Source organism: Mugil cephalus, chromosome 20 (genome assembly GCF_022458985.1).
Source record: "Mugil cephalus isolate CIBA_MC_2020 chromosome 20, CIBA_Mcephalus_1.1, whole genome shotgun sequence".
Taxonomy (NCBI): Eukaryota; Metazoa; Chordata; class Actinopteri; order Mugiliformes; family Mugilidae; genus Mugil; species Mugil cephalus.
Window position 1 is genome coordinate 2,587,850 of NC_061789.1, and position 22,978 is coordinate 2,610,827.

Below are 22,978 nucleotides of genomic sequence, written 5' to 3' on the forward strand. Positions count from 1 at the left end.
ACCCTCGACCCTCGTAGCCGAGATGTGAAGGACCCAGTTGAGGGCACTCCAAACCCGGAGGCAGAGCCAAAAGGGGGAGGGATTTTGGATTTGGCTGAAATCTGACAGGTCTGCTGAGCGCATACGGAAAAAAAGAAGGGAAAAAAATGTGTTCTGTTTAAATATATATATCCCGCTGAGGTGGAAATGAAAGCAGAACAAGAAGCAAATCTGTGCAACATCCGTTATTTTTTCTTTTCTTTTTTATGACCCGTGAGTTTTATAATAATCAAACCTGATGTAAGAGAGCGGCAATGAGAGCGGAGCTGATTGGAGGAGAAAGAGTGAGGAGTTTATTTGTGGGAACCGCTTCCCTTTCTCCTGATCCTTTAAGACAGAGGCTGCAGGCATCAGACTGGCTGACCTTTCCTCTTTGTTCATTAACAACAGGTGCGCGTGTGTGTGTGTGTGTGTGTTCACGTGAGGTAATGGCTGCTGTGAAGCTACCTGCCGGTGTCAAAAGGTGATCTCTCTGGAGGAGGAGGTCCGGTTGCCATGATGACCACAGTTCGATCCCACTGGTCTCGTTCCTGCTTTCCTTTCCTTCTCTTTTCTCCTCTTCCCCCCTCGGCTCTAACCCGTCCCTCCTCCCACACTCTTAATTGGAAATAACTCATTTGAACGCTTCCTGTCTTCATTATTTTGTGGCAGACACGATCAATACCCAGGGCCCTGTTGTTTAGCGTGGTCGGATGTTTGCGCTGCGCCCACTGGGATAATTTTAGCTCCAGACTGACCCGGCTCTTTTTCGTTGACTAACACACGCTGATAGTTAACCTCACGGTATTAGGTTGATGTTGACCCACTCCGTCTCTGTGTGTTGTTCAGTCACATCGATCCATTATCTCCATCCTTACCGCGACGCATGTGGGAAGGAGGCGATCAATCATGTAGGGCTTTGATTAAGTCAAATCACCATCTTCACGGTAGGCCCTGCAGGGACACGCACATGTGCTACACGCTTTGTTCTCTAAAATCCATTCCATGTAGTCATGTAGTAGTCTCTTTAACACGTTCCCGTGTTTCCCCTCACCGGTGTCATGTCACTTGTCGAGTGTGTGCGCCAGAAAATGTGCTGAAATGTGTGGAATGGAGTGATTCACCTCAGCTTACATAAAGCCTTTGTCTATATTTAGTGCCAGCATGACTCCAGATTTCTGCACCGAAGCTATCAGCCACACATTGAGATGTGCGTGGGCCTGCCCTGAGCTGACTGCGGTCCTGGATCTGCACAAACGACAAATAAATCTGAGTATAAACGCTGCAGGAACGTGTGCATCTCATGTGTGCTGACAGTCGGCTGAAGGGAAGGCGGCGGGGGGATGGGGTGTAAGATGATGAGTTAGGTGGAGGATTCTTCTCTGCAGAGATTTTTGGAAATGTGTGTTCCAGCCAAGTATATGAAAAAAAAAATGCACTCTTAAAATGCTCATTTGATTAAAACGTTTGTAATTTTCTAGTGAGTAAACAAAAAAAATGGTAATTTCTACGATTTCCGTAGCATTGTCTTTGGCGACGCCTGTGGTGATAAGTGGTAACTGCACGCATTGCATTGAACCGCAATTACAAAACACTGGCTGGATTTAAATGGCCAATATTTCTTTAACCCAATCGAATCATTCTAACAAGAGATTCCAATTCCAAAACACTCTGGTCAGATATATGTGTTTACATGCTCCAAAACACCAATCACAATAAAACTTTATCGACAAAGTGGTTCTGCCCACGGTGGAGAGTTGATATAACAGAAGGAGAGGAAGTTGTTCCTTCTCTGAAATATATTAATAACACTGAATGAATTCAGTAGAAGAAGATGGCCTAGCCTTCCGTTCCTACCAGAATACAAGTCTACTAACACAACATTTGGATTTTATTGGAGGAAACAAATCAGCTCTGTGCACACCTGGATAGTCCAACTTATTAAAGTCACTTTGTTTCAAACAAATTCAACTCAGATGTATGAATATATTGCTGTTACTTTTCTGTACATCACCCAAAAAAGCTCCACCCAAACAATCTGACTGGCCAGGCAGATCTTTGCAGAACAGAAGTTGACTGAGATGGCTCCACGTCTCCAACGTTTCTGATTCCAGCTCGGTTCATCTTTTCTTCTTGTTTCAACCACTTCTTGTTTTTCTACCTCCATGTTTCCGTCCCCTCTGGAAAGTCCTCACCTGATGTTTACCCCACGTGGAGCAAACATGCTGAGAGAGAATAGAGGATGGAATGGTTGGTTTCTCCAGAAACCAACGTCTGTTTAGTCTTCAGCCATTTGAGTGTTAGCTCTAACTGTTGTTGGGTGATAAATTATTAGCCACAGACATATACACGTGCTTGTGATTTCACACAGGAGTGTCACCACAGACACCCACTTCTAAATATTTCACAGGATTGGTTCATTATCTCATTTGGTGACATGTGAAATTTCTCCTCATCTGATGGTTCGATTTTTATTGATTAATATAACCAGTAGTGTAAAAATACAGCTTGATGAGCTTTACAGATGTCCAAGAATTGTGCCTTGCGGAACTCCTCGTATTAATTAAATTCATTAATAACAAAAATCCATACACAGAAACTTGCCACCCATTCAAAAGATTTGCTTTTTTCTTGCGTTTGTTTCCATTTTATTGTGGAAGTAGCTGCTTTTTAACCAACTTAGTGGTCATACCTGAATTTTCTGTTCAGGAGCAACAAGACTTTTTGAAGTTGAAATCTGATATTGATAAGACTGACACTCATACCGTCGGGTCGTGCACAGTAGCTGATAAAACCTGAGCCGACATGTGACCCTGAAATATGGCTTGATTGTCAGAGAAGAACCTGATAACATCTCTCTGTAAATATCAGACTGCAAAGATCTAGTTAGAAATATTAAATAGTTCCTTTATTGAATATAAAAGAAGATAAATGTGTGCTTTAGAGTTTCTGCCAGTCAAAGTGGGCAGTGAGAAGTGCATGTTTGTGTCTACATGTCTCTGTCATTGTCTTGTGCTTCTTTGTTGTGAGCTCTACCGGCCTTGCACTAGTCAGTCTGCCAAGGACTTTTCTGTTTTGTCCCGAGCACACTGCAGACACAAGCATGACAGCTTGGAGAGTGCACTGTCATTGACCTGCCCTCCAGTGACAGGGTGTATGTAGCAGCACAGGTGGCCCTTTACATGCAGCGAAGCCCTTTCAAACATCAAGTATCAGTCGTTAGCTGTGCCGCACATACGTACCAGGGAACCGATGCAGTTACAGGAACATCTGAGTGGAATAGATGCCGCAGATGGTTTTCTGATTCAAAGACACAAGTAGAGTAATGCATCGGGGTCTTTATCTGGATGGCACCAACATGCATTATGTGCTGTACACGTCTGTGAGTGTGTCTGTGTGACAGGAACCGATAGAGGGAGAGACACTGGAGTCTCACGGTGGATGATAAAATGTTTGCACTGGCAGCTTTGATATCAGCAGCTTTTAAACATTTATAAAAAGAATAAAAACATCTCAAGGATCTCAAGATTGATGTGATGGATTTTGACCCTACGTTGTTGGATCATACATTACAGATAGACAAGAAATGGTAGCGTAGCTCAAGAATGATTTATTCCAGGAGATTTAGTTTGCTAAATGCTAATGCATTATAGGAACTGGTTGGTTTAAGGTTGGACATTTTAACGCGGAGGTCTATATTTTGGAGCCAGCCTCTAGTGAACATTACAAGGACTGCAGCTTTTGTAACTTCCGAGCTAGCTTCATTTTTGAGTTTCGGACGTTGTTGCCAGTGATAACGTTTCCCCCAAAAATGAAGCCCGATTTAAACTCTTTTGATATTGCAGAGTGAATGTGAATGAAGACTGCTCTGCCAGGTCCCTGCAGCTGCGTATGTATTTAAGTACTGTTGCAGTCTTTCTTGTCCTTCCCTTCGCTGATGATTAACTTTTCTGCAGCTTTTATGCGCCCCCCCTGTTTATGCCGCCGGAACATTTGCTTATTTTAAACATCATCGAGGATAAATGCGTTCGCTAAGCACCTAAATTTTGAATTTAATGTGGCTTGGATGCAGGCGGCAGAATGCATAATGGTTTTATGAGTCAGGCCTTCATTACAATGCATTGATCTGCATTTGCGCGAAATCCGAAGGGGACATAAATTCACCTCGGAGCGCGTACGTATTCAGGCGGGGCGAAGTCTGCATAATTCAAACCAACGCATAAACAGAGCGCGCGCTTAATGCCTGGACCCCACAGTCACAAGCTTGTTATTTAGTCCGTCGGGGACTAAAGGGAGGATTAAATTCACTGCGTCCTCGCTTCGCGCTGTCACACGTGAATTCTGATGTGCCCTTTAAAAATCAAGAAACTTGTGGGAGTCTTATGATTCACACTCGAACATAAGAACAAAAACAAAACAGGTTCCCTTTATTCCACCGACTAAAGAAAGCTTCGTAAACTTTTCTTTGATCCGAGCTGTCAAGCGAAACATTGTTCAGACGAAGCGGCGCGCGGAGGGAGACGGCGAGGAGCACACTGCGATGGTGGGTGTGCGTCAGTGATAAAATAAGCATATGGAGCCCGTGTGCTCTTATGGAGTGTTAATCCAGATAGCTGGTCTTGTTAGCTCGCTTATAGCAGACTGTAAACACAGGGAGCTGATTTCAAACTGAACGTCGTGTCCCCATCTGTCTGTTTAGTCCCATGTTGGCTCGCCTGGTCTAGCAGCTTGTGCACGCGGTCGCCCCTGATGTCTCCCAGAAGCTTTACCTCCGTCCGTTCATTAGCTAGTGTGTGTTTGGGTTCTGTCAGAAACCACCTTCGTTCCTTCATTGAATTAAGGAGCATTCTCTACAGTCGGATCACATGTCCTGTCCTCTCCCCTGCTATTAGCTTGTGGTCACTGAGCCTATATTTGGTCAGGATCTGTCTTTGTGTTTTACTTCTGACAGAGTGCACACACACAGCTGGCGGAAAAATCTTTTTTTAGGCCCAGGTAGTGGCGGTGGCTGTGTTCCCCCTGATTTTTAATCAAAATTCCTTTTCTGTTCGACTCTCTTCACCCGGACCCCCGCCATCACCTCGGGTCCTTCACACTCATCTCGTCCTTTGTCCGCTCTGCTGCCTCCCGTCGGCCACCTCTCTCTCCCGTATCTCCGCGGAAGAAACGTCCCTTATAATCTCCGTCTTATTCTTCAGGTTTACTCGCACTTGCCCCCCGAGGCGGCGTGAGTCAGGTGCAGCCGTGTCTCCGGTCCTGAGAAAAAAGCCTCTGTGAAACCTCACACATGCAAACAATCGCTGCACTGTACGACACGCATGCACAGATGTGTTTTTATTTTTTTTTATATTATATATGTATATCTGTCTGGTTCTTGCTCACACGTCAGCCTCCGGGGTGTGTGTCCGTGTGCTCCTCCATTATTCCAATGCTGTGCACGCTGTCAATTTGAATCATCGTTCTCCGGAGCTTCATGCGTCCGCGCGGCGAGGCCTGTGTGTTTAATGTCAGCGCATCGGAGCACGCGTTGAGGATCAAACGATATCCTGCATGTCTGCGACCTGTGTTTCAAGATGTGCAGCTACATCTTTAAATAACGGAACCGTGCACTTTGCATACGTAAGCTGCTACGTGCATTAAACACGTCCGAGCTAATCCCCCGCGTGTTTGTAAGGAGCGCGAAGGTGGAGCTCCCCCCTTACCTCTTCCTGCCTCCATCCTCAAACCTCAGAGGCCTCTGCTTGGCTCCGCTACTTTTCTTGCATGTCTTCCTGAATGTTCGGATCGATGAGAGCCAGCTGCGTAATAGAATTAGGCCCTAATGGAAAGTACAAACTAGCTTTCTATTTACTAAAACCCTCCAGGGGGGTTCTGGGTAGGTACAGAGCAGACTGTGAAATGAGGCCGTGAACGTATGCGTGAAGGGGGAAGGCGGGAGGTTCTCTGTAAGTGGACTTGAAATCAGGTCTGAAGGGTCCGGTAAACTGCGCGGCGGTTGCCTCGGAGGCGGGCGGATGGATTTTTCTGCGAGTGATGAGAGCTCTCTGTTTGCGCACGTGTTAAATAAACGAGTTCAAACATCTCAAAGGTCGTGGGAGCAATTCTGGAAGCGCAAATAGCCGTGAGTCGATGTGCAGCCAAAGAAATTGTCGGAATAAGCACGAATAAAAATTTCAATAAAGTGTTGACGAAGTCAGAGAAAAAATGTCATTACGCTGATTTAACTAGAGAACGCTCGCTGGCTACACTCCCCGCTGAAACGTTTAATGAGATTAGAAGACGTTGTGTTCGCATTAAGTGATGGGAGACGATTAGAATGATGGAATTAGTTCGTATAATTTCGTGTTTCAAATGAAAACTCCTGCAGGAAAAGCAAGACTAACATCACACAGACAATCCAGTGGACTGGGTGAAGACTCAGTCTGGGTTTAACGGAGGTCGATTGGATGTGTGAACTGTTAGAAGTGTTTATTCTACCTGTTAATAAAATGAGTATTTTAAATAGTAACTTATCTTTGTTCTTCTTCTCCCATCTTCCTCACTCTTTACCAACATACAGTATTAAGTGATTCATTTGTCGGTTTGTAACTGACGGCTTGTCTCTCGTGGATGATCCAGGCTGTGGTTTCCTTGGTAACCGCTTTGTATTGCAATTGAAACGAGCAGAACATGAAAATATCGCTATTGTAAGGACGGAGGTAGCTGTAAAAGTTTTAAAGTTCTTCCAAACTGCTGACAGGTTTATTCATGTGATTTTTGGTTCTTCTGCTTCTTTGATTTTTTGCAGCTTTGACACAAGCCGACGCCGGTTAAAACAAGAGAAGAAGATGAAATAATTGGCTGAAACCCTTATTACCGATCGGCACCTCCCTAATCAGCTGGTTGAATTTGGTGGTAGGAAACCAAAGTCAGTCACCTACAATGTGTCACGTTGAATTTGAGATCTTTGAGTTTGTTTAGTTTTTTCATCTTTCATTACTACAACTCACAGAATCCCATTAAAGCCTCGTCCACTCGGTTGCTAGTGGTCCAGGTTGTAGTTGCTTTAGTTCTTGAATAGAGGGTTTTCACTGACATCACTGCCCCCCGAGTGGCAAAAACATGGTGAAATGTATCAGAAAACAGAGCGAGACCAGGAAAAATGTGGATTAACAGATAAAATTAAGGACGACTGGACTCGACAATGATCCATATGAACTAGTGTGGATTTGGAAAAGTGGATTAACCTCAGTTGCAGTTAGTTTTACATCATTGCAGTTATGATAAAAGATGCTAACGCTAAGAGCTTTACTGAGAAGTAATGTTGGTCACAACGCACAGCAGCTCGTCATCTTAAATTAATTTTACAATTTAGACGCTATTAAAGCCTATGGTTCACTAATGACTAATGCTGCTAATCTCCATGTTCTACTGTCACTTTTTAACACTCAGTGGCCGTAACCATGGAGACATCACTTACTGTGACATCACATACATGCCCACCACAGACTGTATGTAAAAGAAAATGTCTTTCTTGAATTGTCCAACGCTATTTTCCCCCGGGATACAGGCGGCGCCATCTTTGGAGTCTCATCAGTACGTTCTGAGAGCGGAGCCACGACGTCGATGACCCGACCACACGTCCTCCAGCCTCGGCCGTGTTTTCCTGTAATTAATGCTACGCTCTGCTCTACGTCCGCCAGCTACAGCGAAATGTTTGATTACACACTGAACTTATTATTGTGTCGTCCATTAGTCTTCGCTTCAGAGTTGATGTATAACTCACCAAAGGGGGTTTCCGTCCATCACGGTCCCTCGTCTCCACCTCCCTGCTGGCATCTTTCCGTCAGTCACCCTCAGTCTCTCCCGGCCCACCCCTCTTTCCTTTTCTTTCTTCCCTGACACTTGTCACTTTCTCTGGTTCGGGGGGGGGGAGTAAAATGTGACTTGGTGACTTGATGTGAAACACAACCACACAAACACACACCCGCGGGGACTTATCTACTCGAAGGTGAACACATGTCCACTCAACTGGGACTCTGAATGTTTCATGAGGACACTGGGGAGGGGGTGGAGGAGGGAGGAGGGGGTGGAGGAGGGCCACAGCTCAGGTTTCAGTTGTGTAGGTGTGTAGAAAGAGAGGCAGGTAAAGACTGAATGAATGGATCCAGCACATGCTAGCAGCTCATATTAGTTAATGTTAGTCTGACACCTACTCCTGTGTCTTTGGACGTGTGTGTGTGTTCATATTCAGTGTGGCTTCATGCAACAATTCTTCAGTAGTGAGTGTTTTTCTTTCTTCTTCGCCTGTGGCACTAATCACTCTCCTGCAGCTCTCTCTGTGCTCCACGTTCCTCCAGGACTCCCCTTCTTATCTCTACAGTGAGGTCGGTGAGAACTCTTTCACACATAAACACAACTACTGACACACACACACACACGCACGCAAGAATGTCGGGTTGTAGCCTATCTCTTCCCTGCAGCCTCGGAGGCTGCGTAACAACCGGCATCTCTGCAGAAAGCATCTCTCTATCAGCGCGGCCATCCACCCCGACACGACAGATCAGAGCAAAGTTTCACAGGCCGCTGGTGTTTGGTTAGAACCAAAAGAGAAAAAAAAGAGTGGGGTGAGAGATTATTTTTTCTGGGTTTCAAATACAAATCAACAACTTTTTTCCTTCTTCGAGGCAGAGGTTAAGACTCGTGAGAACGATTCATTCCAGGAACTACGTTGATGGATAATTTTGCTTTGTGTCAGTAAAAGTCAGCAGAAGACAATAACTTCATGTAGCGTAAAACACCAACTTGTAAAGCACTTATAAAGAGACTAATTTAACTTTACTAGTGTGGAGTTTGCATGTTCTCCTTGTGTCTGCGTGTGTTTTTTGTCCGGTTTCCTCCCACCATCCAAAGACATGCTCATTGGGTTAATTGATGATTCTTAATTGGTCGTAGGTGTGAGTGGTTGTTTGTCTCTGTGTTAGATAAACTGGAGACCTGTCCAGGGTGGACCCCACGTCTCGCCTGATGGCAGCTGGGATAGACTCCAGCCCCCCTGCGACCATCTAGACGACAAGTGGTTGTAGAAGATGAGTTTAGATAAGATGAGAATGACTGAATTTTTCCTTAACGATATTAACGTTAAATGCCACAAGAGGCCACTGTTTCTATGGCGTTTGCTCCTTTTCTTTGCCAATTTGAACAAAAAAGCAATTGACATGAATCCGACTAGAGTCCAGAGACAGTGAGGACCAAAAGCATCAGGCCACAGCTGTTTGTTGACCATCCGACTCCCTGAGCAGCTCAGTTAAAGAACAGCTACGTCACTTATATTTAAACCAGGCTTTTATTTTGTAGAATTTAGTCAGAAAACTGGAAATGATCAGTTTGTTTTTTCAATTCAGTTCAGATAACTTTATATGTGTTTACATGCAGTTTAAAAGGGAATAGAGAATAGTAGCTTAAAATAGACACAATCAAAATCAACACACAGGAAAAGACATAAAAACATCACACACAGTTCAGTATGCAACATTCCCAAATAATTTATAGTGTTTTGTGCATTTGTGATTTTTTTATTTCAGATTTATTTTTTTACAATATTACAGATTTTCTTACTACTGTTACATCTATACAGCATGTCTCTATATTTCACTTTAATCTAGATATACACACAGTATAGTGATTGTAATTCCTCTTGTCTCTGCGTGATCATGCTACCGCATATTGAATTCCCCGTGGGGTAAATAAAGCATCCATCTCCATCCATCTCTCTCTATCATCGTGGGCTCTGTGTAAAGACACATTAACACATTGAAAGCATCTGATTGTCTAAGAGCCGCGGTGCCGCTGCCGGGTTGCGTTGCCTTGTTGTGATGCCATGCGATGTGACATGACCTGGTGTGATGAGATGTGCCGCGACGTGATTCATTCATTCATTTGCAGACATTCCCACGCTGTTTAGGAAATCATACGTCCCTGTGAAAGACGTTACCCTCTCAAAGTGTCTCCATGAACTCAGGCAGGGCCCTCAGTGGGTCATGGTTGGTTAATGATGCCCCAACGAGAAAGAAAAGTCATCGAAATAACCTAGTTTCTTTGTTCTCCCTTCTAATTTGCCCAACCGCGAGCTTTGTGGTTCGTCATAAGTGCCAACCCAGACAAAGCATACAGTCAGCAAAATATCCCGCTAACTTCCAGCCGCGCTCCCCTAAACCTCAATTATTCACAACTTATGAATAACGCACTTCACCTCAAGCTGGCAAGTGGGGGTATTTTTGCACGCGGCGCCTTGAATTAGTCATAACCTCACAATGCAAAAACATGCAATTTTCATGCCTCCAGCATTTTGCTTTTTATTTTATTTTATTTTTATTTTTTATGTGTGTGTGTGCGCCATAATAAGTATTTGGAGGTCGATAAACGTGTCCAAAGCTAACCCCTGTGAGCTCCTGCGTGAAGGAGCAGTCATGTTTAATTGATCTGGAATCTCTGCAGCCTCTTTCTTTCTTTAAACCACAGCAGATCAACGTTATTTACAATGACCGACAAACAACAATAATAATAAAATAAAAGCTTATGGAACACTTTATTTTCAGATTCAGAAACCTCCACAACAAGCATGAAGGTGATGGTGGCAAGGAAAAAGTCCCTTCAATAAGAAGCCTTGAGCAGAACTTTAAGCTCATATGAAGGGATCCATCTGCTGGGGCCTGGATTGGACAGCACCATGAAAAGACACCGGTGAGTTAGATGCTACAATGACTGAATATAAAAGGTATCATAGTTAAGCTGGAGAATGATGTATTCAGGTGGGAGTGGATAACTGCAGGACATGAAGACTGGGCAGGTTGATGAAGACCAGGGCCACAGATGAATAGCAATGCAGCTCCACACTCACAAGAAGATGGGGGAGGATGTGTTGATCTTGGACTTTCCATCATCACACTCTTATCTTTTAGAAAAAGGAAGATCTAAAAACTAATTTTTCTCCTTTGAGAGTCATCTTGCCGTCCTATTTTGGACAGTTTGAAGATAAACGTGATGAATCAGATGCTCAGAGAGGTGAAAGATGGTAAAGCTAAAAGCACTAAAGCCTCCACCAGTAAAGTATCTCAGGAGAAAGTTGACAGAGAGCCGTGAACCGTCTGTGGAGGAGGTTAAGGAGGATAAACGGAGAGTAATGGCCTACGTAAATGCATAACCTCTTTCCAAATGAGAAGGTTTCAGCACCACGGACAGCTCCGGCGAGGCCTGGCTGTAGCGTGTCGCTGTCCACGGTGCTGAAACCGAATCCAAACGAAGGAGGGAGTTTCTAAACGCGGCGCTGCCTCTGAACTTCAAAAAACTGACATTTTCCTCCCACCTGATTCTCCATCAGCACTAAACCGACTTCTCTTTCATCTCCCCAGGACCTCGACTTGACTCCATTTCCGCTGCTGATACAACATACACGGCGTGTTGTCTCATCACATGCCGAGGTGTCGCCACCCACTCGCCCAACGACGGTCTCTCTGTCTCGGTGCGTGTGCGCGACGCCGTCCCCATGTGAAGGGGGTGGGTTTTCAAAGTTGCGCCTCGCGTTCGCGCCGCGGCCGTGCGTTCGCTTGTCCGATCTCACTCCGAAGAAAAAAGATCATCGCGTGTGTGTGTATGCGCGCGCGCGCACTTAACGCTGCATTGCCACGGCGCATTAAACGCTTGGTGCGAGCTGGTTACGAACACATAAGCACGACTCTTCAAATGTTAAATACGCCATAATGTGCGGCAGTTTTTTTTTTTTGTTTTTTTTTAATTTTTCGTCCAAATTGTGTGGGCTGTGTCGTGTGGAGATGGCAAACGCGCAAAGAGGATCCTTTGTGTGGTCTTAAATTTAGATGAGTTCATCTGGATTTAACGCGTGATTTCACGGCAGAACACAAACTAAAATAGAGGAATGTGTCTCCAAAATAAGCAGCAGCATGCCCCCAACGACTCTCTCTCTCCCTCACTCCCCCTCTCCCTCTCCCTCTCTCTCTCTCCCTCCCTCTCTCCCTCACACTCTTTCGTTCAGACTTCACCCACTGGAAGAGATTTTTGACGCGCCACAGACAAATTAACACGGAGCGTGGGAATGACTAGAGAAGATCCACCTTTCTTTTTTTGTTTTCCTTTTCTTTTCTTTTTTTGTTAGTCTGAAAACATTTCAAGACATTTAACAGATCCTTTGGCTGAAGCTTTTCGGGAGATATTTTGGCCGGGGCTTGACAGATGCGCCACTCGCCGTCGCGGATCCCACCGGGAGGAGGTCTGGACGCACGATGAAGTGAAGACCGTACTCTCACTGAAATCTTTCTGTGTGTGTGTTTTAGTCTGCCGGGGAGGAAAATTTAACTGTTGCAGTTGAAAACAGGCACGCCTTTTTCTTTTCTTTTTGGATGCAGCGTCTGGGAATATCAAGTTGAGCCCCGGAATTGTTGAGGGGTATGCTCTGAGAAGATGTCAAATATTTTGTGGGAACGTGGGAGATGTCGCTGAAGAAGGCTGGTGCTGACTATTTTTCTCCTGCTCCGTAGGATTCTTTTCATTTTTTTCCCTTCCCAGTGTGCTCAGTCAACGTGACCATGCTCAAAAAAAGTGTTCCCAAATTCCTTTGCGCATACGGCTTAAAGTGGAACTCAAAATATTGATTTTTCTCTTTTGGTTTTTTAAAATTTCTGGTTCAAATTTCTCTTAGGAGGTTTGTGATAATAAAAGTTGGCATTTTAAAAAAAAAATCACAATGAGAATTACCCTTTGATTTCCCTCTCGGCTCTCTGGAGATGTGAGTCCAGTGGAGATCAGTGCGCACCGCACAGAGTCACCAAGGATTTTAACGCACATCCCAGTATTTTTTCTCTCGTCTGGGGGGGACCGGGCTTTGCGCCGCAGCACCGCAGCGACGTTCTCGCCTTTTTTTCCTCGCCGTGATGCCTCCGTGTGCGCCGATTCCGTAAATGGGAAGTGGATACTGATTCTCCATGGTGTTCGCCGGCCAGGTGCAGCGCGGAAGGCGAAACCTCGGCTGTTTCGTTCAGTGAATCCTGAACACACCTTTTTTAATGTCCGTCAAGGTAGGTCCGGCCCTGTTTCTACTTTAAGTGCCCATGACATGTTGTGTGGTGGTTGCTCATGGACTGGGATTTTAAAATGAAATAAATATTATTGAGGATGAGGCAAAGGTGTTGCTTGGTCGTTAGACCTGTAGCCACACTCGCCAGGTCATATTTTACCTCCATATTTGAGAGTGAAAGGTTTCAATATCTTTCTTAAAATAGATTTCTTTTTAATTTAAGATGAAAACACCTCATATAAACATTTACACTGTGTGCCTGCGATCAAAATAGCTACCTGCCGCACTACGGACATGTTCAGTAAGACCATCTTCATATCAACACATTAATTTTTCCTGATTTAGTTTCAGAAAATGCTGTAAAACCTTTTCTTTTAGTCAAAATTCTGATGCTGCACCGATGCACACTAAGTTCCTGGAGGCCTTGTGTATCAGGTCTGGTGGACAGCAAAGAATTGCACCACCTGATGCAGTCAAGAATCATCACTGATGCACATTCTGGCCTTTTGTTTTTCCTGCCCCCAAATGATTAGCCCTGTCTCATTTCCTCTCCTGACCTTCTCGCCGTGTGCGGCTCCAAACAAACACTTGAAGGATGAAATATCGTAGATCCGCTGGAGTTCTGGATTCTGCCGCGCCAAGCGTTTTATTTTTCCGTCTCTCCACGCGGGTGCACAACATTGCAGCCACTTTTTTTTTTTTTTTAATTGTTCGAAGGTTCACTCATGGTTTGGGGATGCTGACTGACATCTTGTTTCTCCTGCTTCATTCGCAGCAAGTGACTCTGCATAAATTAGAAGTTCACAGTAACTGGTTTAAACACACACTGGCCCCCGATTGCTCCCATTTGAAGAGGAATGCATCTGTAACCTGGCTGTCCTAACATGACCCTAACCTCTGCTGGTAATGACAGAAATTCTGCACATGCTGAGGTCACTCTTAAGGTCTCACAATAATGAAAGGCCCTGAAGCTGCACAATAAGAGCAAACTAGCAATTGTCGTAGGTGAACTCTGACCTCGAGGAACAGTGCGTCAATACACTTGCTTATTCACACCCCCTCTCACCCCCCTGATTTCTCTATAAGGTAGCTCCAGATAGAAAAGATTCAACCTTTCCTGTTGGATAAGAACTTCTGGTATGTGATTGTATTTACACAAACAGTAGGCTATCTCTTCAGCCATTTTCCATGGACGCTAAATAAAATTATCTGGAGAACATGGTAGTGCCCAAAACCGAGCATCAAATCTGCAGAAAATATAAGAAAGTCTTAAACAACCATTGTTCCAGTTTTGGTTCATCCTGATGTTTACCTCCGGTGGAGCAGACGTGCCTGGAAAGAATGGGTTTATTAGAGAGAAACCATCAGAATCAGGGTTTACATGCTTCTACCCGTTAAATGGATCACATGCTCTGGGGGGTTTCAGGTCCTGGGTCCTGTAAAGTGTCTTGAAACATTGTTATTGATGCTACCTACGTATAATTTAATCATATATTAGGAGCTAATGTTTTCTGGACAGATTATCAGATGTTTCTGTGCCTCTTCAAACATCGTCACTCACCTGAAAGCTCTGGGCTGTGGGGTCGTGGTTGAAGAAGCAGATTTGAAGCCGTGTGTTCTCTGGTTTGAAGCTAAAGGGAAGGTTCCCCAGACACCCTGCAAGACTGTTCACTCTGATGGATTGAATGCAGAGAACAAATCTTTATATCCAAAGACATAAATGCAATTTGACTTGACGTCTGGAAGAAATAGATTTATTCCAACCTGAGTTAAACCAGATCAGATCAAGTGTCTACATAGTTATTAAAGATCAGATTTTCCCATTGCACCGATTATCAGAGGTTTAGCCACCACCTCCTCTCAGTCTGATCAATCTGGGCTGTTCTGACTGAGGCGGTCACATGAGGGATTTAGTGGAGGCCTCGATACTGACTCCCGTGAAGATCAAATGTCTTTTCCTGGAACTTGAGTCAGACGGGGTTCTTTCCTCGCCTGCAGCTGAACACAGCAACCGTCTCTTGTACATGTTTACTTACCTGCGAGCGGGAATTCGTGTACAAAGAGCACAAAGAAATGGAGAAATGGTGCTGTGGTTCACCACAGCAGGGACACACGAGGCAGTTCTGGTCCAGAATCAGCTCACAGTGTGTGTGTGTGTGTGTGTGTGGAAGTGGAAGCCAAAGAAAGTGTTAGTGAGATGATGCAAGGAAAGATGAGATGATGACGAGATGCAGAGATTAAAGGAGACAGAGGAGAGGATGAAAATGACAGAGGGCTCGACAGAGGCTGGGGGGCAGAAGGATGAGAGCGCGTCTGCGGTGAACGCCGGTATTATTAGGTTAACCCAAACGATCGGTTTATGCTCGACACCGGTGTGGCGAGGGGCAGCCACATACTGCGTCCTGAGAGCCTCCCGTGAAGGCCACAGAGAGAGGGCGGCGTGGTGGCGGCGCCTGTCGATACTCCACGACGAGGAGAACAAAGAAGGACAAAATGTTGACGGATGGAGGGACAAACACCAGCAGAGAGACGATCAGGTCCTCGTAGCTTGAAGGCTGAACCAGGATGGAGTTGAAAAGTGGTTGATGGGTTTCCCAGTATTCAACTGACCCGGAAGAAATAAAACACAAACAGTCCTCAGACACCTTTAAATCAGGTGTCACTTTCCCTCTTTCTCTTTCTTCCTGGAAATGTGAGTCACTGTTAATACCAGGGGCCGACGGGGCCGTTGACTCATGTGCACTCACCCACAGGCTCGGCTGCAGCGTCGGGCCGCTTGCAACCAAAGGTGTGTTTGTGTTTGTGTTCGCGTACGTGGCAGACCACGAGTATGGCCGATCAAAAGAAACGTATGCAAAAAAAAAGAAAAAAAATAGATAAATAAATAAATAAAATGAAACGCTGCAGGCTCTGAATCACGGCTCCAAATGAATCTGCTCGGGTTAGTCACAACCTTGTAATTTGAAGCCGTGAAAGGAGGAAAACAACAGACGTCTGGGTCCAAATGAGTAAAATATAGAAAGTCAGAAGTCGCTTACATGAATAAAACGATTTCACGAGGCGTCGAGCGAGGAGTGCTGCAGGGGATGCTTGAAAAGGGGGGAGCAGCTGTAGGTTCAAGAGGAGGTGCAGACTCAAATAAATATTAGCACAAAATAATTATGAACACTGCATGTAAAGCGTTACTGTTATGAGACACTTAAGACCAAACCTCTGGAGACCTTTTATGATTAATGGGTAGACAGAAAATCACCCAACCTCTGACCCCGAACCCACAGACTGGACATCAAGGAATATATAAAAATCATGTGCTGGATTTGTCTTGAAGATGTTTTGCTTCTCATCCAACTGAACAATGAACTGAAGAAGCTTCTCGGATGTTAATGTGTCTTCATTGTCCTTGTGAGTTGCACATGTGCAATAATCAGACTCACTGAACCTGAATCCCCTGAAAAGCCCAGGTCTTCGATAGTGTCAGTGAAGAGTCGATAAGAGGACACCAGCTGACTCTAGAAGAGTTCTTCAGGGGATCTTCGTCTTCCACAGCCTCAGCTAACGACGTAGCTTGTTCTGCTCTTTCACTTTACTTTCTAACAAGCTGCAAACAGTCATTATAACCCTGTGACCACGGTTACATTACATCACTGATGATGTGTCCAGGCTGAGGTGTATCTCAGTACTAACAAGGATAAATAATTACTATATGCAGTATTTTATGTGGTGTTTATTTCACTCAGATTTAACATGACCACATATTAGCTGTCGCTAATATGTGTTTTAGAACAAGTAAAGACAAGAGAAAATGGAGCTGGGAAAGTTGTAATCATTCCTTCACGTTGACTCGTACTGCTCAGGTTTTGCGCTGTTTTGTGACAAAGAGAAAGGAATCTTGTCTAGAGACTGGATCAGCTGATTGGTTAGTTTCCATCCATCATTAAGTGCATTATTCTTTTTGTGGCACACCATTGGACAGCTACTAACTTTATTTCTCCTTGTCATCAAGCCAGAAAACTAAAAAATTGTATCCTTATGCCATATTAGAAACTGCAAATGGCGTAAACCTGGACACTGATGCTGAAGTTGATAGGAAACTTTTTAACCTTGTGTGTGTGTGTGTGTGTGTGTGTGTGTCCATCCGGTCTCAAATTATTCGTATTTTTTGGTAATTTTACACCCAAAAACCGTAAAGATAAACACAGCATCTGTGTTTGGACAGGCCTCCAGTTGTGTGGTGTGTCCTTACAGTATCACATTTAATCCAGGTGCTTTGGCTGAGTGTGCTCAGGTGCGACAGCGGATGAAAACGCACACACACACACACACACACACACACACACACACACTCATCTGCAGCTAATCTCTGGTGACAGGCGGCGGTCGCCCCATCACACAACAACCCAATTATAGACGATTGTACGCCGCCGCGCTGCCTGCGAGGGAGCGGATCTATGGTAACGGGGTGTGTGTGTGTTTTAGATGACGGGGATTATGACACGACAAACACATGTCTTCTCACGGCTTCTCGTGGCGGGAGACAGTCGCTGGTTAAACCCGAGCTCGGATTGTAAATAAGACGTGATGTGGGATTTGGAGACGCCGGGTGAAGTTGTTCAGATGAATTCATGAAACCAGATTTTTCGTCAGCGTCTCCTGTTCTTGTTTGTACACTTCGCGAAGCATTTTATTTCGTTTGAGAGAATAATCCTCCAGTCGTAGGCCGGCTCCTCTCATCTGCATCACCGGCGGTTTCTCGTGTTTCGACCTTGACGCCTACAATTTCATAAAACTAGATGTATTATATAAAATAGCTTCGGAAATTAGCAGTTTGTAGCATTCGCGCGTTAACTGGCCGTGGTAAGCTTCATTAAACATGAAAAATAAAAACACGTAACCCCCTTGAAACCACGTGATGTCATTAATACGAGTGGTATGGATTAGGGAAGTTGTGTTAATTGATGAGCTTTAGTGGTTTATTGAACATATCAAGATTAGTCACATCTAGTCTTTATGCTAAATTACTCTGAACCATATCTCTAAAGTAATGACTTTTAGGCTGAGACTGGAATGAGTTGCTCTGGCGACACCTATGGACACAAATCAGAATTACAGGAGTGTTTTTGAACCTGAATACCTGGAGTGACTGATCTGATGGCATTAAATGACTGAATGTATTGCAGAGGAAAACTTTTACTACATGTGTTTTATCTAAGATGAACAAATCTGTGCAGCAAATATACTCATCTACTAATAGTGTTATAAAAAAAAACCCACATACATAATATTGTGACACTATGATGTATCAGTGTATTGTTTTACCGAGACAAATAACTGTGATCAGAATGAATTCTCTGTTATGTTGAGAATTTCTTTGTGAATTTTAGCTGTAGTGAAAGAATATAACATCTTCTTGCAGGTGTTCGGTTGAATTTGGACCACAATGCCCCTCGAAGCCCCCCCAAGGTACATTCTGTTGTCCCAGAAACTTCCATATCTGCTCACACCTGCTCTCGGCGTTAATGATCAACACGGCCCTGACACAAAAAGCTCACCTGTCCTCCACTCCTCCAGCGTTATCATTTGTTCCTCTGCTCGCCTTTAAACTTAAATCTGCGCTCCACCAACACTAAACAATCCCATTAGTTGACATTCTTTCACGCTCTCCCGAGCCCGAGCCCTCTTCTGCAGTGTTTTGTCACATCTGTCATGGCTGCCACCGGAAGGGAAGGCCATCTCCGGCCCGCTGTACCGCCACTAAGTAACTCTGACGGACGCCGCACCCCGACGTTCAACCCGGCTCCGCTCTGTGTGCAGTGATGTGAACAAACAGTGCCTCCGCCGTGGCGATTTCAGACCTTCGTTCTGTAGCATCATTGTCCTAAAATGTTCTGCATGGTTGTATGTAGTAATGTGGTAATATGAAAGTAGGCTGGAATCATGGAGCTTTGAGATTAAGCATTGACTTAAATTACTCAGGTATTACTTTAAAATACATGATGATTGACGGCAACAATTGCCCATTTCTGTCTGTTAATAGACGTACAACTCTGGAGACATGCAAAACCTTCTGAAATGTCCACTAAATCCAATCTTTGCTCTTATACCACATTAAAAAGGGATTGAATTCAGTAAAACTGTGAGATTAAATAAACAGCCCGGTCCTTTGACTTAATGTCCTACGACCCACTGAACCCACCAGGACTCGCACCAGATAGTTTTATAGAGTCTGTGAAAACAAAAGCCGCTCTGAGGGAGCAGTCTGGACACGGAGAGACACATTTGACTGGATGATAGTAGTTATCTCTGAAGAACAGCTTTCTGCTCTGTCTGTTTCTGTCTCTTGTTCTGAGAGATCTGAGAGACAGGGACCTGCCACAGCGGAAGCTGGCACTTTATTCGGCTGTCTTGATTTGTCTTGATCAGACGTTTGATGGAGTTCATGTTTACAACTCTGTCTAAATTCCACATTTTGCAGTGAAACGACAATAACGATGTCATAGGCCCCGTGTGAAATCACGTATAAAATGATCCGCGCCGCTCGGCGCCCATCACTTTGTAGCTGACAGTTTTGCTGCCGGTTGGTGCTCCAAGCTCTGGTTTCCTAGGTTACAGTCTTAAATGTTCTCATCCCAAATGTTTTGGAGTGTGTGGACGGTGCTAGCTCTTACGTATTTGAAAAGGAAATGCCGTTAACGCCACTGCTGCTCCTAGTGGCTTCACCTGATCATTGACTGTATACACTAAGGACAAACACATCATGACATCACGCAGTTGGATTCTGAACCTCGAAAATGAAGCCCGAAGTGGGTGGAGTCCGTGGTCGCCATGTTGAATGAGCTTTGCTCCGCCCACACTCAGATACTCCACCCACCTACCGCTCACCAAACTCTCCGCTACCTGTTTTTTTTTTTTTTTTTTTTTTTTTTGTACCAGGCTGTAAACATGTTTAATAATTCTGTAAAGTTGGGCTTTTTAACATGGGGGTCTATGGGGATTTTCTCCCTCCTGGAGCCTCAAGTGGCCACTCGATGAACTGCATTTTTTTGCACATTTGCATGGGCTTCACGGCTCAGACTCGGAGGTCGCCACTTGCACCCAACGCACCAGACGTGCTACCACCATGGTGAGTTTACTTTTAGAAACCAAAGTCATGGACAGTGTTTAATTGTGATTTGTGGGAAACTCTATGTCTCCATTGATTATGTATCAGTTTAATCAGTTGCTCCCATTGGAGGATTAGCTTACAGAACGATATGGTTCTGGCGTTTGCTAATAATTAACTCAGACTTACTGGAATCACGATGTTCATAAAGAAATACACATTTTTTGGAATAAATTGCCATAAATGTGACTTCGCTATACACACTGCGTGCTGGTAGTAATTAGCGAGCTAGCTAGCATGCTAAAACAGTAAAATGTGTTTGTTGTTGTGTTGAACACATATACAGTCCGTGCAAATTTGCTGTACCCCTTGAGTATATGGACTTAGCTTTTGTACTGAAAAGAAAAGTTTGCATTGGATGTCGTTTCCTTGCGGGACTTGTTGAGTCTAGTTCAACATAGCTCAACATCAACACAGGTGTTTTTGGTCTCTAGGCTTCAGTATCATACCTGTTCATACTCTGTCTCTTATATTCGTTGTCCCCTGGTGGCTTTACTGCGGCTGTGGACGGTGCAGTGTGTGTGTTAGTTGTCTGAAGTGAGGCCACTACACGCTGGCTCTTGGCCATAAGCCCGTTGGACTCTTTCACTTTCTATCATTCCACTCCACTCGCTCTTCGGCGGCCATGTTCGACTCACCCAACCTTGTCTTGTCAGGCCTCTATCTCATTACATCGTATTGACAGCCAAAATTAAAAGACGCCGGAGCCTCATATTGCCTTCCTCCTCAACGTAATTACTATCTGGCATCGTGATTAAAAATAGTAGCGCGATCGAGGCATTTTTAATCATCGGCATCCTCATCATCGCCATAGCCCGAGTTTAAAGAGAGATACTGACTACAACCATAAAGCAGTGTTTTTAGGTGCTGGTTACTAACCAAAGTCTGCGGATGGAACCGTAAACTTCAAACTGGATCCAATATCCATCTTTATTCAGTCTATTTGGTCTCAAGCTTTTTTTTCTATACAAACATTATAATTGTCATTGTTTATGTCTTGTCTTTTATTTTGTGATCATGTTTTGAAGCTTCCTGTTTTATTTTGCCAAGTTTCTTAGTTTCCTGTCTTTCGTGTCTCCTTGTGGTTTTGTTATGTCAGTCTGTGTCATGTGCTCTGTTTCCTGTTTTATTTTCTTAAGTTCTGGATTTCCTGTCTTGTACCGCCTTGTCCCCTGTCTCACCTGTGTTGATTGTCCTCATGCGTCTCACCTGTGTCTCGTCATGCCTCATCTTTAGTCCTGCGTCTGGGTCCTCACCTCAGCACCTCCCTCCAACCTGGCAATGATGTTTCTGTATAAACGGGTTGTACCTTGCACCTGGAAATGTATTTTTATTTCTTAGGTTTAACCGTATCATAGAGGGTCATATCCCTACAATTTATTTTTGTATTCCACTGCGCGCCCCCTAGGTCGTCCCCTCCGCCCAAGTTTGGGAGCATGACCCGTAAGAAAGAACGTTCTGTCTTTCTGCTTTTGTTGCTCTGTTCTTTTTCTTTCTTTGACCGAAAAGAGTAGCCTGCCAACAACCCATCGTCCACGGTTTTAATCCCACTTTTCTCTCCGTCCCCCGTGAAAGCTTCTACATTACGACCACTTTTCTGTATCGCAGGCTGAGAACACACAGAGGAATACAAACGCACCAAAAAAAAAAAATAAATAAATAAAGCTAAGAGCTGCAGGGCTGTAAATGTCAGCCCTCGCTCCGTCTATGCGCTGATAGATCTGATTGATCGGGGACTTTGTGTATGTGTGTGTGTTTGTGCTTGAGTTACAGCTGCCAAAGAAACAAAAAGGAAGTGGTAACACGGAGGGCGGGAGGACTCCGCGAAGCCTTTCGTCAAATCTGAAGCGTTTGGTGATTTACAATTTGTCATGTCGCCCCCCCCCTCTGAGTGTCACGGACATGTTACAATAAATTAGTGGAGGATTGTGATGTGCGGTCGTGGGATGTGACTAATCGCTGCGGACGTGTAACATCAGCGACAGAGGACATGTGAGATGATGGGAGAGGAGAATCCCGGAGGTATATGTGTGTTGACACTTTAGGGCCGGAGAATAAAATGATGTGATGTCGCATTATGCATAACAGCAGAGACGACTCAGGACATACTGAGTCAGCATCACTAGTTGACAATAAGGATCCTTTCTTTCTTTCTTTCTTTCTTCCTTTGCTTGTGTGCGGTAAAGTGGGGGCAGCTCGCGGTGTGATTTGATCATCTATGATCATCTGTTGTTAGCTAATAATGAACTCGGACCCACTGGAATAAACAGATTCACATACATGTTGGGGCGAGGGTTTAATAAAAGGAAGGAAGATGTGAAACTCATTTAAATCTGATTGAAACTACCTTCCCTTATAATTTAATATTTAGCCTCTTTGGTCGACTTGTACAAAGTTTTGTGCTTTGTAATCGTTTTGCTTCATAGAGCAGGTCACTTTCTACGTCCCTCAACAACATATGAGAAATGTTTGCCAAAATAACTTGACTCTGTGCCCAGTGGATGGTTCCCGTCGGCCTCTGCTGCACCTTAGTAGTAATTAGCAAGCTTGCTAACATGCTAATGCAGTAAATGCATGTGTTGCTGTTAAGTGGGGTCGTGTTCAACATATTATATTGCAAATTATCGGTGGAGGTGAAGTTATTATATTTCTATGCAATCTTTTAATTTTATTACGGAAAATGTTGCTATTCCCTACAGCTTTAACTTTTAATCACGCCCTTACAATTCCTG

General features: G+C 44.4%; 1 protein-coding gene across 5 annotated transcripts in view; it reads left to right on the top strand.

The window, feature by feature from the left end:
* The first annotated feature begins 11,159 nt into the window (after window positions 1-11,159).
* The window catches only part of cacna1ia (calcium voltage-gated channel subunit alpha1 Ia), a 189,413-nt gene continuing 177,594 nt past the window's right edge, over window positions 11,160-22,978 (top strand). For 4 of the 5 annotated variants that reach the window (XM_047571583.1, XM_047571585.1, XM_047571587.1 and 1 more), the window contains exon 1: window positions 11,160-13,088. The gene's annotated coding sequence lies outside the window, so the exon portion shown is untranslated. Of the gene's footprint in view, window positions 13,089-20,152; window positions 20,208-22,978 lie in introns of those variants that run through there. The other variant, XM_047571584.1, reaches the window with a different exon arrangement.